This window comes from Myxocyprinus asiaticus, chromosome 24 (assembly GCF_019703515.2).
Source record: "Myxocyprinus asiaticus isolate MX2 ecotype Aquarium Trade chromosome 24, UBuf_Myxa_2, whole genome shotgun sequence".
NCBI lineage: Eukaryota > Metazoa > Chordata > Actinopteri > Cypriniformes > Catostomidae > Myxocyprinus > Myxocyprinus asiaticus.
In genome coordinates this window covers 15,422,282-15,440,436 of record NC_059367.1, presented here as the reverse complement: position 1 = coordinate 15,440,436, position 18,155 = coordinate 15,422,282, and the positions used below count along the sequence as shown (strand labels likewise).

General features: G+C 40.0%; 1 pseudogene; it reads right to left on the bottom strand.

Moving 5' to 3' along the window:
- Positions 1 to 1,747: 1,747 nt before the first annotated feature.
- Positions 1,748 to 18,155, bottom strand: part of LOC127415233 (neurogenic locus notch homolog protein 2-like) — an 83,569-nt pseudogene continuing 67,161 nt past the window's right edge.

Genomic DNA, 18,155 nt, shown 5'->3' with positions numbered 1-18,155 from the left:
AATAATGACATCAATACACTCAATCTTTTGTGTGTGTGGGTGTGTGTGTGCCTATTTTCAAGATACACATTTCAATTTAACAACAAAACTATCAAAATGAATTGTGTAATTTTAAACAAAATTAAATAAATTTTTTTTTTAAAATAAATATTTTATTGTGTTAAAGTTGATTTGATGCATTTTTGTTATGAAATTGAAATGTGTAAAAAAATTGTGTCATTTGTGTATGTGTGTGTACATGTTTATACTACACTGTGGGGACCAAATGTCCCCACAAGGATAGTAAAACCTGAGATCACCTACCTTTTGGGGCCCATCCAGCGGTCCCCATGGGGGAAATGGCTTATTAAACATGCTAAATGATGTTTTTTTGAAAATGTAAAAAGGTTTCTGTGAAGGTTAGGTTTAGGATTAGGGGATATAAATTATTGTTAGATCTGTATAAAATCCATAAAATGCATGGAAGTCTATGGAGAGTCCCCACAATGATATAAAAACAAGTTTGTGTGAGTGTGTGTGTGTGTGTGTGCAGGTTTAACATATTATTTCCATATTCTGGCTCTAAGCAGTTTTCTTGAGTTTAGGGTTCACACTGAATATTTAAATGTTTTAAAATGTATACATGTGTATAAAGCAGGCCTATAAAGTTATGTATAAAGTTTAAAAAATATTTGTACATTTAAACCAGATGAAATCAAATAAATGTAGCCTACATAAACATTTACTCAAAAAATATTTTCAAGATTAACAATATGCATTTCAAGATTTACACTTTTCAATTTCATAACAAAAGTCCATCAAATTTAACTGCGTAATCATTAACAAAATTAAATAATTTTATTTATTTATTTAGATATTTTAATTTTTACTTATTTAATTTAGTTAAAGATCACAAAAAAAAGGACTTACCTTTTTTTGACATGTTTTCCAGAAGAAACAAAAATATATCTTGAAAACATGTCCAAAAAAAGGTATTTATATATATATATATATATATATATATATATATATATATATATATATAGTATTATTATAGAACAAGCATTATAGTAAGTAGACTAAAATTTAAAGGACTGCTCATTGAGTGAAAAATCTCAAACTCAATCATCCAAACAAACCAGTTCACTAAAATTAATCAGACTTTCTTATGATTCATGTAAGACTGCATTTGATTCTCCTCCTTGCATAGCGTGCTTATAAACAAAGTTTCATATGTGTGAACTCGTCTGGAAAATATTAAAATTCCGGGACATTTTGCGTCCAGGGAATGGAATTTAATATTTCCAGGACAAATGGCCAAAAACCATGACGATCCTGGAAAATGTGAGTAGGAAAAGTCACAGTCATTGTCATTGATTGTAATAAATAATGAACAAAATAAAATATGCATGGGGAATGCTTTCATATAAAGCTATAGGGCATTTAATAGGCACCAGTGGTGTAGTAGTGTCTGAAGAGGTGGGCATACTGTGAATGTATGAAAGACCCAAATATTTTCCTACTTAGAGATATAAATTGAAATGATTTGATATCAAGACAAAGGCACTAACTCCCCCACCCAACAACTTTTGGGCCAGTTTCTATGTAAAATCTCTTCTCTTGCCAGTCTGCCCCTGACACTAGGACTTCAGGTTCTGCTACAGTTCAGGGTTACCAATTGTGGAAAGTGAATGTTAAAGGATGGGATGTTTAATTAAGCAAACCTTTTTGTCAGTGTGTAAGCTGCGGAAAGGGACATTTAGCCACATTAATTTGTAAAGCTTTTCCTTTATTTGTGTTTCACCTCTATTGTAATAAACTTGCTTGGTTTATTTCCAATACACAGGCTTTTGTTTTTTAATTCATACATTTTCAACTACAAAACACTAAGACGAAACAATTACTTCATTCTAGCATATTGTATGCATATATTTGGTGAACAGGTTAAGAAGGTACAATCAGCATAAAAAATTAACAATAACAAATTTATATACAGCACCTACAAAAAATAGTTTGCATAAAATTGGGTGAAAATGCAATGCTCCTAGAGCCTCTTTTGATCTTCATTTGGTTGACTAACACCCATTAAATCACTCAGATTTCAGAACACTAAAAGGTTGTACTGTTGAAGTTATGGTCATAAGTGCTACAGGAGGGACCATTTGAGAACATATAACTAATTTTTTTGAGCGTCGTACAATGATATGTAAAGCCACATATACTGACGCCAATTTTTTCAGAAAACATATACGTTGTATGGAGATCATATTACAAAAAAAAATCTTTCTGTTTGCAGAAGTGAGTTTAATGAACACTCATAATATTGACCTGGAGCAAACAATATCACATATCCACCTATTAGAACAAATACAACATATCGGCAGTTCATAAGACGTTAAACAGTATTTTGTCACTGCTTTGTCTAATGTATGAATAGATTTCGAAACACTATTTTGAGTGCTTATTTGGTGTTTAGGAGACCCAGGGGCTTTATTGTGCAAAACATAGAAAAGTGTGATTGTACTAATCAGTTTTATAAAGCTTTGCTTGAAAACAAAAAACAGCGAAACAGTACAACATTTAAACTGAATAAAGAATGATTTGTAAATTACCAAGTGATTCGAACGGTTGCACAAACATGCTGATTGTAATTAAGATAAAGAAAAGACATGACAAGTATTTAAGTCATGTAAATCAGAACACAAAAGGTAACTTCGGAACAAGTTAAATTGCTCAGAATATTAATATAACACTAAAAGCCAAAACAAAACAAATAAAATTGTAACAATGGTTACAAGTACATTGTAAAAGGCACTGATAATATTTGTCTAACCTTAACCTTTCTTTCCTTTCCCTGACGACTAATCTAGCTTGACGGTGGCTGCTGGAATTGCTCTCCAAACCTGCATCGGTCATGTTTGTGCGGCCACAGAATACTGCATACCATTTCAAAAGAAACAAAATGGAACCCATTCTTATTTACACACCTCCTTTTACCTATTTTAAACATTGGCAAGGCAGAGGATTAATCGTAACAGAATACATTGAAATACATAACAAATGTAACATTTTAAGGACAACTATTTACACCACAGTTTAACTCTGAACCACACATGATTGAGATGTATGTGGGCATGAATGTGGACCTCCTATAGTCCACATTCATGCAACCAATCTAAAAATCAAAGGTTCCACCAATTCATTAAAGAAACATTCAATTAATACAAAACTACAAGGCAGATAATCTAAGGGAAAACTGATGAAAAGGTGACCCATTACATGAAAAAACAGATTAAATTATCAATCAAGATCAGTACCAAACTAAGCATATCTGGCTTTAACAAAAACAAAAAAGTATATACATATATATATATATATATATATATATATATATATATATATATATATATATATATATATATATCAAAAAAGAGACTGCAGATTAAATGAGAAAATATCCTTCAAAAGGGATTAAAAATTACAAACCTCCCCGCACCAGGGACATTAACCACAGATGAGACGCCTTAGCTTGGCAGTGCGATCGTTCATAGGTGACAGTGCCTCAGATTGTAGATGGCTCTTGGATTTGTTTCAAAAACATCCTAAAGTTTTTTATCTGCTTAAAGAACAAGAATTGTCAGTTGAGTCCAATCCAACTGCGATTTCAAACAAAGGGGCTCCTGGGTGGTAAAATATTTGTGCTAGCTGAAATTTCTAATATAAAATACCACAGTAAACATGCAGAGCATAACAATGACATGAAGAGCAGAGAAAAAGAGAGGAAGACCATTTGACAGAGTGATAGTTGGTAACTCCATTGACAGCTGGAGAGAGACACCAAAATGGCCATTCCATGCAACTAAACTCGGTTAAAAAAAGGTTAGAGTTCACTACTGAGGTCCATGTTCCTACGCATACACACTGCTGCGTTGCGACTGCTGGGACTGCGATGGCTGCGCAGACTGCGACTGGGGCTGAAGTTGGGCCTGTTCAGGAATGTGTTTGTGACAGGAAGGAGGCAGTGTATGGGGGTTTCCTAAAGGGGTGGGGCTTGTGGTGACATCAGACCAGTCTGAGTTGGAGTGGGGGGATGAGGAGGACCAGGGGTCGGGTGATTCGGGCGAAGGGGTAAGGTAGGGGTGTTCGCTGGTAGGGTGTGCTGGGTGACCTGGGGTGGTTCCGTCGGAGCCAGCAGTGGCGTAGCTGTGCTGGGATGGTGGGGTGGGATATTTATCAACTGGGCTCTGGCGTGGCTGATAGGATGCCAACTGCCGTGCCTGCCCCTCTGCCAGCCCATGCCCGTGAGGGAGGGTGTGGTTGTGACCATGGGGGTGCTGAAGGGTGTGCGACAGGCCATGTTGCATCCCCACATCAGGCATGGGGTACATCATGCTCTGGTTGCAGTGCAGATGCTGGCCTTGTTGGGCATGTGCCTGCCCGTGGTTCTGCCCCTGTGCCTGCATCTGCCCCTGTGCCTGCAGCTGCCCCTGTTGTGCCTGCTTGAGGAGGCTCTGCCCGCTGCCTGTTGCCATCATCTGGAAGGTGACAATGGGTGGGAGCTGTTCACGGCTCATGGTGACATTCATCGGGGTGAGCATGCCAGGGCTGTGGTGCTGCTGCATGCTCGTGTGGCCTGTGCTCATCTGGCTGGGGGGCATCAGGCCAAATATGTGGCTATTGTAACTGTGTTTGGACAGACCCACCCAGCTCTGCTGCTGGCCCAGCATGTGGCTGACAGGGGGCAGCATGGGCCGTGCAGATGGGCTGCCCAGCAAAGGAGGAGAGTTTGCCACAGTGGAGGGGGTCACAGCCTCTCCAGCATATGAGTGTGGAGACTCCAGAGAATCGACAGGTGACATGGTGACTGAGCTCTCAGAGAGACCTCCGGCTGCTTTCGTGACATTACCTCCATTAACTCCACCCACTGCCACTACAGCTGGGCCCTCTCCTCCAGCAGGCTTCTTTCGCCTTTTGGCTTTCATGTCTTTCAGGTCTTTGGCTGTCCCGGCCGCAGCACTGCCTACTTTCCCTCCTCCTCGACGATTCTTTTTTCCCTGCGGTCCTGGACGCATGCCGATAAATCCTGTCCCATTGGCCCCACAGACCATAGAGGAGTGCCCTCCACCATTGCCCATGTGGTTGGGCCCAGAGTGTGGGCTGTGCACCAGGTTGTACTGATCCAGCAGACGCACAATGTCATGGTGCATCCTTTCTTGGGCTGTGTCACGTGGCAGGCGGTCAAGGTGGTCGGTGATGTCACGGTTTGAATAGTGATCTAGCAGAACTTGAGCTGCTTCAAAACTGCCCTCCCTTGCAGCCAGAAACAAGGGAGTCTCCTCCTACAACGCAGAACAAACATATTTAAAGTGTCTGACTCAAGAGAAAAAAAACCAAAACAAAACATAACATAACATTAATAAATAAACAAACAGACACATGAGAGTACGTGCTCTTACTTTGTTGTCCTGCATGTCTCGATTTGCTCCGTTCTTAAGCAGCACCAGTGTGGCTTCCACATTATTGACAGCAGCGGCCCAGTGCAAAGCCGACTTACCTGAGTAATTATAAGACACAAAAAAACAAGATTAAATTAGGCATAATATTTATTTGTAGAAATTATTACCTTACCATTCTTTTGTCATGTAAACAAAACGTAGTAATTCTTCACATTTCATAATGTTGTAATTTCATGTTAATGTGTTTGTTCATATCACCATGGTCATCCACAGCATTGACATCTGCATGGCAATGAACCAGTTCCTCCACCATGCCCTCCACTGCCAGTCTGGCTGCCAGGATTAGTGGTGTGGTGCCATCATTCATTCGGGCATCAAGATCCGTGGCACGGTTACGGATAAGAATCTATTACAAAATACGTAACAGTAATGAGTGGCATGCTAACACATGGACAAATATACAGTCTGAGTAATGTTATGTAAGCAGTAGATCTAAATGTACATTTGTTTCTACAACCAATAACCAATAATAGCCCAAAAGCATCATATTCCAATGATCAATTGGTATTAGTAAGACCTAAACTAAAGATGAACCTAAACACAGCTTAGTAATGTCTATTCACAGGGTTACCAGACTTGACAACTTTTAGCTCCCTATATTCAGAGAGATTAATTGAGATTTGAATTAATATTCATTCAAATATCTCGTAATCTTTCTAAATAAAAGTGACAGTACAAAAACAAGAAGTCATAAAACCTTTAACCGTCAAAAAAAGAAAAGAAAAGGGACTGAACAGCGTGTAACAGAGGACTTGTCCGAAAGAAAGGGATGATGCCGGGCCATGCTAAAAGGTGAACATGAGCAAGATGTAATTCAGTGGGATGGAAAATATATGCAGACAAATCTGCGACTTGAGAAAAGAAATGAAGACAGATCTGTGGTCTTTGAGTCACTATAGACTTTTCCAGGCCTGGATATCACAATTGAAAAATTCCCTGATATTTACAGTTTTTCAAGACCTTCGGAGCCCTGCTATTGTGTGTGAAATTAATGCTGGGATCCATTCAACTCGGAAAGTCAGATTTTACGACTTCCTACTAGGAAAAGTGCAATGCAACACCAGTTGAAGTCGGATTCCAACTTACGGAAACTCTTACGGAAATCTTCAACAGATATAAAAAGTGATAAACATTCACTTTTATTAAATATAAATATTTATTAAATATGAATTAATATGAAGCATTAATATTAATATTAACATTAATGCTTCAGCATTGTTTATCTGTTGGGTTGCTAGGAGACATCTCTGGTAACAGTCGAACCCCTGCTAAGCTAACTGGAGCATTGCCGTTTTGTTTCCTTAAACGTCATCTTCTGAATATCGGTCAATGGAATGCATTTATGGTCGGAGATCAGAGATATCAAGTAGGAATATCCCACAACCGACTTGAATGGATGGCAGCATAACCTTAGCAGGCAGATGAAAGGAAGCACATCACCTGGAAGACTCCTTGGGCGTCTGCTGCCACGGCCGCATGTAGAGGCGTGCGGCCCATTTTATCATGAGCATTCGCATCAGTACCAGCATCCAGCAGTCTCTTGGCAGCATCTGCGCGGGCATATCGTGCAGCGAGGTGAAGGGCGGTCTCTCCGGTGCGGTCCGTCTGGGCATTGAGTGACGCACCTTGTCCAATGAGGTCAGTGATGACATTTGTGCCAGGCTCATCTGCGCCACTTTCCTCCTCCTCCTCGGCCAGCATGCTGCCACAATCGGGGCTGGTGCCACTCCGAAGAGATGCCAGCATGAGAGGAGTGAAACCATCTATGAGATATAGAGCAAATGCTGACTTTTTTTGCTAATTGCAGAGTAGATTGACGTTTACACTACAAATGTGATCACATGCGTTTTAAACTACCTAAGAATGTGATATGAGTGATCCTTTCACCCTGTTAACAACTGTATATACTGCTGAGCACGTGTATGCGTAATGGATGTGTAAATGTGGTCTCAGTGAATTCACCTGGTCCTTTAACATTGACATCAAGGCTGTCCATGTCTATGTCCGCCTGAGGGGGAGTGAGTGTGATGTCAGCAGCTTTGTGATGCTGCAAGGTCCACTCTCTCCGGTCCACTCCTCCATCCACACCAACAGAAAGCAATGGCTTATCTTCCATCTGTGGGGTGGGATGGATGCATTCAGATTGATCAAACATAAAGAGATTTGATACTGTCATCTTCAGGGTAGTGGAGGTACTGTCTTTTACCCTGGGTTTCTTAGGTAGGTGATCTTCCTCTGACCAGTGGTGGGTGGAACAGCCATCCATCATTCCTACATCCTGTGGCTTCTGCATGTTCCTAAAAAAGGGTGGAGGAGGGAGCGAAAGAAAAGGAAATAATTAGAGATGCCACCTGAAAAGGGACACTGCCTAATATTAACACACTGATGAAGAATTCCAGTATAGCTTTATAGAAAATATAACTGAATTAGCTGGTTTATGAGGCAACAGGCTTGTGTGACAAAACTACATTTCCCATCATTCTCTGTGGCAGCACGAGAATGATAAAATCTACACAGATAAAGCATCAATTACACACCTAATGCGCATCATTTGTTGTTCAATTTGTTGCATTAGTTAGTGATAAAGAAAGAAATTGCCCAACACTTCCATTTTATTCACTTCAACGCACAACACATCATAATTAAAACTTCAGCGCTCATTAAGTAGAAACTTCCCAGGGGAACTTAAAGGCAGCATGTATCTTGAGATCACTGTGGAATTTAATTTACATACTTCATGCCAAAATCATCCTGCCCAACTGGCTCTCTGCGTTTGCTGTCCTTCTTTGCCAAGAAGCCATCGGGTAGCCATAAAGTCCCATGTTTGCGTTTGCGCTTGGCAGCCAACACACCCAGCACCAGAATCAGCAGGATGATAGCTGCTGCCACTGCAACGAGGTACAGGAGGGGGGGCATGGTTGGAGGAACCTGGTGATCACCTAAGGTGGAAGACGATGGTTAACAAAGTTTTTAAATAGAGAAAATCACACTGAAAAATACAAATCCATTTAGCTATGACCATAGAATGTGTTTTGGAAGTTTACTTACTGCTTACAGAGTAGACAGGGTATGGCAATTCAGATTTCAGGTACTCAGCCGCTATGAAGGCCGCCGCCTGGTCTGCACTGGAGATACATTCTTCTGAGTGCAGAGAACACTGCCGATTGTCGATCTCCAGGTAAACCTTCGATCTAAAGCACAGAGACATCCAAAACCATTCTAATTTAAAAACAAACACTTGTTTTTAGGATGTTTAGATACTTTAACTGGAAACCAATACAAAAATACAGATAAAAAAAAATATATTTTTTCAGTGTTCACAAACGTTTAGCAATGTTTAAATATGCGTGAGGGACGTACCCAATAACTTCCTTCTCCAGCTCTCGTTTTCCACGCTGCTTCATAGTAGCAGCCCCATCTTGTATGTCACCCTGCTCGATTCCATAGTATGGGTACACCATAGGCCTCTGCTGCTCGTCCAGCTTCAGTCGCAGGTTGGTGTGCAGCAGTGTCCCCAAAGAGCGCAGGAAACCCTTCAGGTCACCCAGCAGCTCCTTGGGCTGCAGCAACACCACGATCACCAGCGTGCCATCAGCCAGCTTGGGAGAAGTGTCTGTATCACAATCTAGACCATCCCAGCCACATGCTTCTGTATTACAGCCCTGGTTACAATGACCATTGGCGTAATGATCTGCACAGTACCTGTCGTATCTGAGATTAAATGAGGGTGTAGAGAGAAACAGAATGGAAAGAGAGGGAGAGAACGAGAGTTAGGCTTGTTTTACACATTTAAATGACACATGAGCAGCATGGCGCTGCATCCCAGAAACGGCATGGAAAGTAGAGTTTTGATGTTGAACCCATTTTGCTGCACAAAACAAGCTGAAATCTGCAGAGAACATGCTGAAAATGCACTATAAACCTATGTATTAATTTTTTTTTGCAAAATGGGCTTTATGAAGTAACATAAATTAATAGACGTCTTTGAAAAGTCACATACACAGTGACAGACATTCAAAAAACAATTTTCTATTCAGTAAATCTGACTGAATCTAGACGATTAAGTCGTTTACAGGTACACTTTGGGATCTGGATTCTGTTATGTGTAAGTTAACTACTTTTGGTTAAATTAGAAAAACTAGAAAATTACACTGAAGTGGTAATTCTTAATGGCTTACAATTTATGGTCATTAAAGGAAATACTCCATGTAGCAACCCAGAAATCACTTTACTTTTGGTACAGACAACTCTTGTTATACAGCAGAAACACTGTAAGTGTGAAAGCACAACATCAGTAGCAATGGCTGTTGCAATTAACCTTACTGCGGGATATGGATGTCACGTAGAATGTGTGAAACAGGCCTTACATGCAAATCTCTCTGGGTAAATAAGTTATTCATGTATTATCTGTCCATTTTATCCAAAGAAGAGCAGTGCTCTTCTGGAGTATGTGAGATATAATGGGACACGTACTTGCAAGTGCTCGGGACCGAAGATGAACCTTTCTGGCATTCAAAGCTGTCGAAGAGGCAGCCAGCGTTGTCACACTCTGGGTCACAGTGTCCATTATGGAATAAGTCCCAGCAGCGCACAGAGGCTGTGCAGTTCTTCCAGGGCTTATTCCAGTGTAGACTACAGTCGCCCCCATCCCACTCACACTCCGCGTTCTTACACTGTGGGTCACAAACTTTGTCCCCTGCCCTCTGCTCACATTCCACATATGGGCAGGTGGGAACAGGCTTGGGAATTCTCGATTTATTTTGACAGTTCAGCCCGTTGTAGCCGGGTGGACAGCGGCAACTGAACCTGTTGGAATCGTGTGGATCTGGGATACAGCTGCCTCCGTTTTGACACATGCAGTGTTTTTGGATGATCTCGCAGTGCTGGCCAGTAAAGCCATCTTGACACCGGCACTCTGGGCGACCCAGCATGTTCACACATTGCCCGCCATTCTGGCAACGCAAGCTTGCACAGGTGTACATCTCAAAGTCACCACAGTTGAAGCCAGTGAAACCCTGAAAGAGTCGCACAGAGGAATCAATCGTGAGATGCCAAAAATAAACAGTGCCACGGCAACTGATTCAGCAAGGTGCTATTTTACAACCAAATGGCTAGGCACTAGTCATGTAGCAACAGTGAGTGAAAAGAGAGAATATAAGATGAGCTAAGAGAGAAGATCAGTGGTTTTTTTATTTATTTCATACCTGATATATGCAGCCTCTGTCTTTATTGTAAGCATGAGAATAGAAAGAAAACAAGTAGTCTTGTGAAAAGAAAACAACTTAATGCAAAGCAGAGTCACATGCAGCCATTAAAGAAGAGAGAGATCAGAAAGCACAGTAAGAGACACACAACACAGTCACTTAAATATTCTCTCCCACCTCTCAACGAATTATTAGTGAATATTAGATAGAAGCTTTGTGTATTTATAGAAAGTTAATACACAAAGATTGGGAGAAGACAAGGTAATGGACTTAAAGGATAAATCTCACAAAAAATATCCAGGTCAGATATAATAAAAAACAAAAAAGAAAATAAACTATATCTTGCATAAAGAAAATTAGGCCTATTTTTGATCATTTTTACATAGTGAGCATTTTGCCTTATAGTAGGTATCTGAGAATTTTCAATGTCATGAACATAATCTCAATGCAAAAAGTCCTAAAAGTCCTAAAACTAGGCTTCATTTTCTTTGAAATATGTCATTTTTACGGGTGATAAATGATACATTTTGGAGTTTCTGTGAAATTCACCCTAAAATACTTGAATATTAAATACCATGCACATGTATGTGCACACACACACACACACACACACACACACACACACACACACAAAGACACTGCACTTACGGGCTGGCAGGTGCAGCTGTATCCATGTACTGAACTCATGTTCATGTCACATCTGCCATTGTGGTGGCATGGCTTAGATTGGCACAGATCCACCATTGACTCACAGCGTCGACCTGCAGGGAGGACGGAGAGCAGGTAAAATTTTAATAATCTCAATCAATATTTCTTATATAGAATAAAGTATATAGAAAAAGTATTTTTTTAAACAACTGTTTTTTACCAATTGTAAAATGTTCCCACAAAAATCACCTAAGAAACTGAAAGGACTGTGACACTAAAACAAAACCTCACCAGTGTAACCAAGACGACAGCGGCACTGATAGTCATTGTCGAGTGGCACGCAGTCGATGGTGCCGGGCGGGTGGCAGGGTCCAGACAGACATTCATTCACATCGCCCTCACAATGTTCTCCAGCGAAACCAGGCGGGCAGGAGCAGGTGTACCGCCCCACACCATCCACACAATGCCCACCGTTCAGACAACGTGGGCTGAACTCTGGGGCACATTCATCCACATCCACTTCACACTGCAAACCTAGAACAGAGAAGAGAGAGGGTCAGGGGATATCAAGTTATTTTTGCTTGATTCATTCGCCAATACAAGAGTGGTCTTTCACTTCATACTGACACAAATTGTAGTGGATGCAGCATTACACAGAAGCAAAGGATTTCGGTTAGTGGTGCAATTGTAGAAATACACTTTTTAAAGCGCATATTTTTTCTTCCATTATTAAACAACCAAAAGTGTCCGATAATAGGCGGGTTACTGATATAAAGTGAATAGAGTTTAGCTGGTCATGTGATCTTAACATGGTAGCCACTATGAGGGTGGAGCACCCTTTGATAGGATGAACAGGCCACTGATGTGACTGAAATCTTCTTCTCATGTGAGTATACAACATTCTAAACATCTCTCAAAAGTACTATTCATTTCTTTAAGTCTAAAACTTTTTATAAGTGGAAAAAATTACTTTGAGCACCTTTAACAAAAATACACACATGGTCATACCTTTGGTGCCAGGAGGGCAGGCGCAGGAGAACCGGTTAATCAGGTCAATACAGGTACCTCCATGGCGACAAGGATTTGATTGGCACTCATTAACATCATATTCACAATTCACACCCTGGTAACCAGCTTTACACTGAGTGAGAGAGGGAGAGATGGGTTTAGAAATTAGATATGGTCTTTAAAATGTCTTCTGAGAGTGGAAGGAAAAGTTCAGTCTGGTTGAAATGAATTACTGTTATCAAGATCTTTGTGTGATATATTTTAGTAAGACAGGATGGTTATACCTGACAGTCATATCCTCCCTGGTAATCCATGCAGGTCCCTCCATTTCTGCAAGGGTTGGACAGACACTCGTCCACCTCCTCCTCACAGTAACTGCCCATGTAACCTCTCTGACAACGACACTGGTGTGTGTGGTCTTTATCCACACACCGCCCTGCATGCTCACACACCATGTCCACCGTCACACCTAGAGAACAAGAAGGCCCACAAAATAGCATTAATACTTTAAACACATAAGAATTACACTGTGGTGATGGGGGCGTGGCCGAGCGCTGGTTTGTGAATGGAGAGCGAGTCCAGGAGGAATGAATGGGAAGGACTCGCACCCGTGTATAATTTCCCTAACAGCTGTTCTGTGTTTCAGTGAGTGGCGTTGGGGAGATAAAAATGGAGATGAGAAGCCCAGAGGGGAGAGAGACCTGATCCTGTCTGTGTGTTCCCCGTTTAGCTGAAACGCAGCAGTTTGTTTATGTTTTGGCTGAAAAGACTTGACTGAAAAGCATCCAAAATAAAACTTACGTGGACTGTTAAACCAGCTACCGCTTCCTTCTCCCCCCATCACCATGGGACTGTGTTACAGTCACATACACATACATACTGAAACTGATCATATCTCAAAGATTCAACGAAACATCACTGAAATCTATCATTCCTGCATTTAAAAACAGTTAAAGTGAGATAAGTGAGTTTGAGAGACAGTTGAGTGTCTGATATCTCACCCTTGCTAATGGCAATAGCCTGGCAGGACATGTTGGGGATGTCGCAGTACAGGCCTGTCCAGCCATGTTGACAGCTGCATCTCCAGTCCATCTCCTTCTGGATACACGTACCTCCATTTAGACACTTAATCTGAATGCACACGTTCACCATTGACTGTAGAGTGAAACAATTGGTCAAACAACAGAACACCAACTGAAATACTTGCAATCAATACAGTTTGTGTTATATTACGTTATTATATAACAGTACATTTGGCATCGTTCTCTCTTAAGAGTGCCGTAATCCAGGGTTTTTCCTGGGACAAAAATGGTCTTCGGTGGTGGCTGAGGTACACAGTCATCCACATCCGTGATGCAATATTTATTTGTTATTTTTTTACATAATTGCAATTAATTCATTTTTAGGATGTAGTTGCATTGCAGGTTTGAATTTGATATGATTAATTTCTGATCATCTGAGCATCTAGAAACTTCAGAATTTAACAGTTTTTTTTGTACTTCAAAGTACTGTGGAAAATCAAACTAAATTAACTTATTTCTATAGGGCTAGTTATAATATTTATTAGTAAACCACTTTACTAATTTGGGACTGTGCTTCTCTAGTGAAAATGTCTGTAATGCCCTAATCACAGGAGAGACCATGGATGGTTCCTTATTACAGTAGTTAAGTACTTGTTAGTCGTTCTTAAAAATAAGCTGTTTGTTCAAAATTTCACTCTGGCAGCCACTGAATTTTTTTTAATGAAGGATATTCCTCTTTTGGAATATCATGGAAACATAATAGTGGATTTATTCTATTGCAGTTGGAGCAAATGGGAACACAAAAACAATCATATTTTCCTATGATCTTCTATTCACCACTATAGAAGTTTCCCCTTCTATAGTTTATTCCCACTTTCCAAATAAACATGTGCACAAAAAACTACCCATCTTATGGCAAATAACATAGAACTGAGTGGCTAGTATGTATTTTTATAGTTCTAAAGAATACCTTGGATCAACATCTGTGATTGAGTAACTGAGTAAATATTTAGTAATAATAGAGTAATAATATTAGGGAGTCAAAATAAAAAAAGTTGTGTAACATCAGCAGTGTTGTTTACGTTCCAAGAATGGACAAAATGTTTTTTCTTTTTTTTGTACCTCACAGGTTTTTCCATTGTATATCAGTGGGCAGGTGCAATGGAAGGTCCCCAGGCCATCTATGCAGGTGCCGCCATTTTTACAGGGCTGAGAGTCACACTCATTCAGTTCAAACTGGCAAAACTGGCCCGAAAAACCTTGTCGACAGCGGCAGGAGAAATGGTTAATTCCATCCACACATGTTCCATTGTTGAGACAGGAGCTGTGTTGAATTAAAAATAGAATTTAGAATTCAAGGAAATTAACAGAAAATAAATAATTAAATAAATATTGATTTGGTACAATTACAAAAACATATTTGTATAAGAAAATTCAGCATATTTCAAAAGTGAGTTTCTCTGTGCGTATGATTTATAATCTCATAAAAAGAGTGTCCAAAAATAAAAACATTATTTTACAATATATATTTTATATAATAAACATACGTCTCAGTGCAATCTGGGATATCACGTTCACAGTTGATGCCATCAAAGCCAGGCGGGCACTCGCATGTGTAGCTGTTCACATAGTCCGTGCAGCGGCCTTCATTCCAGCAGGGGGTGCTAGCGCACTCGTCCACCTCCTCCTCGCAGCGATCTCCAAAAAATCCTGCTCTGCATTCGCACAAGAACCGGCCTACTTCATCCACACACGTACCACCGTTGCGACACGGATCTGGAGAGGGAAAGAAAACAGTGAGATTAGGCTTGAAATGTGTGAAAAATACCACCTTAATTCTAATTAATACATTTGCTGATGCTCTGAGGGATTTGCAGTATACTTATTCAAAGGGCTGATCCTCTGGAGTCACAAGGTGTTACAGGGATAGTTACCCAAAAATGATTAATCTTTATTCCATGCAATGAAAGTGAATGGTGACTGAGGCTAACATATCCTTTTCTGTTCCATGGAAGAAAGGAAGTCATACAGGTTTGGAAAAAAATTAATGATGACAGAATTCTCACTTTTGGTTACTTGTAATACTAATGTCTTACTAAAAGTCAATGGTTTGTAGATCAACCCTATTGAGGTCGTACCTGACCAGATCTTTGACCACTAGGCTACACCAACCCCAGCTTCAAAAAGAGAGTATTAACATAAGGATGTGCAGTGTTGGTCATACATCCACAAGATGACTATGGGAAAGACACATACTAGAGCTGCAGTCATCAATGTTGGTCTGGCAGTTGACTCCACTGTATCCAGGCTGACACTCGCAACGATAGCTGCCCATGGTGTTCACACACTGAGCTCCATTCTGACACGGGTTCTTCCGACACTCGTCTACATCCTCTGTGCACTGGGCTCCTACACACAAACATTACACAAATACCATTGAGATGTTGTGGATTGTTCCTAGACTTCGACAGATTCAATCTACTTAGGCATTACAAGTCAGCAACTAAAAGGTACTGTATTTAAAATAGCCCGTGATAAAGTAGCACCTGTTCAAAATGGCATTGTTGAGAGGAAAAACCACAGGTAAGTCACATCTCTGTATAAGTTGCACTGACAGAGGTTGAGTGCGGCAGGTACTAGGACCCTAAAAGCAGCCGCTTGAGTTCCCTTCAATCGCTCAAAATGTCAAAACACACTCCGTGAAGATAACCTCAGGATTTATGCATCGTATCACTGTGTTTTGGGCTTGTTTTAATAGGGAGCACCTGCTTTAAGTAATCATGTATAACAGATTTTCATATTCTCTTTATGTTTCATGGAAAGAAAAAAAAAAAAAAAAGCAACATCTGTTTATGTAGCTCTATGCTGTATACAAATAAACAGATTTTAGTCAGTGAGTAAAACAATATGCCTGTTGTATTCTATTCATTTATTAACGTTACCGACTGTCTATCTGTGAATATTTCTGATATCTGCGACACTCATCGCTACACACTTACTGAATGTTTTTTCCTATGAGTGTTATAAAACGTCATTTGGTGGACATGTGAGGAGCTGCGTTTGACAGCGGTCTAGAATTTATCTGAAAAATAATGTTATGATAAAAGGCAAATACTCTGAATAGGCTACTTTAAAATGCAGCTACCGTCTCTATGATTGATGCTTTCATTAGGGATGTGCGGAACGACTAATTTCACTGACGTTTGAAAGAAAATTTTGAAGTCGATTTGTCGACTAGTCTAAAAAGAAACCAACCTTCAGAAAGGTAAAAAATTAAATAAAAAATGTGTATATGCGCCCCATTTAAAGTACTTAGTTTATTCCAAATTCCACTAAAAAGGAGAATTTATCTGCGAAGTGCTCGCCTTGCATTATGATCATTGTACATTAAATATAGAACATGATATGAATTCACTGAATTAGTGAATGTTTAACAGGCATATTTATTGAAAACAATTGAATGAATAGTGCAGGAACAATAGAGCAACCCAGCCTTTTCTAAACGGAATTCACCAAGTAACAGTTACTTAACATATTAAAACAGTCAGGACGTGTTGTCGTGCATTAGCCATTGATATAATATGACAGCTATTCAGTAAAGAACGTTAACCAATAACAGTTACAATGTAAAAAAAAGTAGCTATAGGATAGATATAATAAACCTGATGTATTCTAAACATGACGTGCACACAAAATAAAAGACAGTTTAACCCGTTGAAAATAACCTTTTTAGTCAGCAGATTTAAAAAACAGGTTACCTAGCCTAAAACTGTCATTTTCTAGGCTACTTACTCAAAAGCATAAATGTTTTGTTGAGCAAAGTTATCACATCGACATGGTCCGGTGAAAGACAGGACTTGACTCACCTGAGGCGGCTATCCTGCGCTTGAAAAAGCCTGCACAGCGGAATATAACGTACAAGCAAGCATATATTCAAATGTGAAAATATACATAGGGACTTTCAAACGATTCCCGCACAACCACAGAAGTGATTTCTATAACTACTTTGCTGAGTTTGCTTGTCTAGCGAGAGGATATTTGCCTGCACGTGCCATGAGTGAGAGAGGGAAGAAGCACGTGCAGCCTGAGGTGAAATGAAACTTTGTATCTGCTACAGATATCCTCTTTTTTAAATAATATTTGAATTAATAAATCTATTTAAAATATTTAACATTAATATGACAGTAATTTAAGCACAGCCTCTGTAAAAATATAAAGCCAAACGTAAATGTGTCAAAATGTTGATCAGTTTAATGGGGGGGAAATATTTACTGACAGTTTTCATCTGTTTGTTTGTAAGCATGTGTTTTGGTGTCGGTCGATTACCGGTCGACATCAATTACATATAAATAATGTAAAAAAGCCACTTCGGACTACACCGATCAGCCACAACATTAAAACCACCTGCCTAATATTGTGTAGGTCCCCCTCGTGCCACCAAAACAGAGCCAACCCGCATCTCAGAATGGCATTCAGAGATACTATACTTCTCACCACAATTGTACAGAGTGGTTATCTGAGTTACAGTAGACTTTGTCAGTTTGAACCAGTCTGGCCATTCTTTGTTGACTTCTCTCATCAACAAGGCAATTCTGTCTGCAGAACTGCCGCTCACTGGATGTTTTTTGTTTTTGACTGTTGTGCGTGAAAATCCCAGGAGATCAGCAGTTACAGAAATACTCAAACCAGCCCGTCTGGCACCAACAATCATACATGCGATTATCTAATCAGCCAATCGTGTGGCAGCAGTGCATAAATTCATACAGATACGGGTCAGA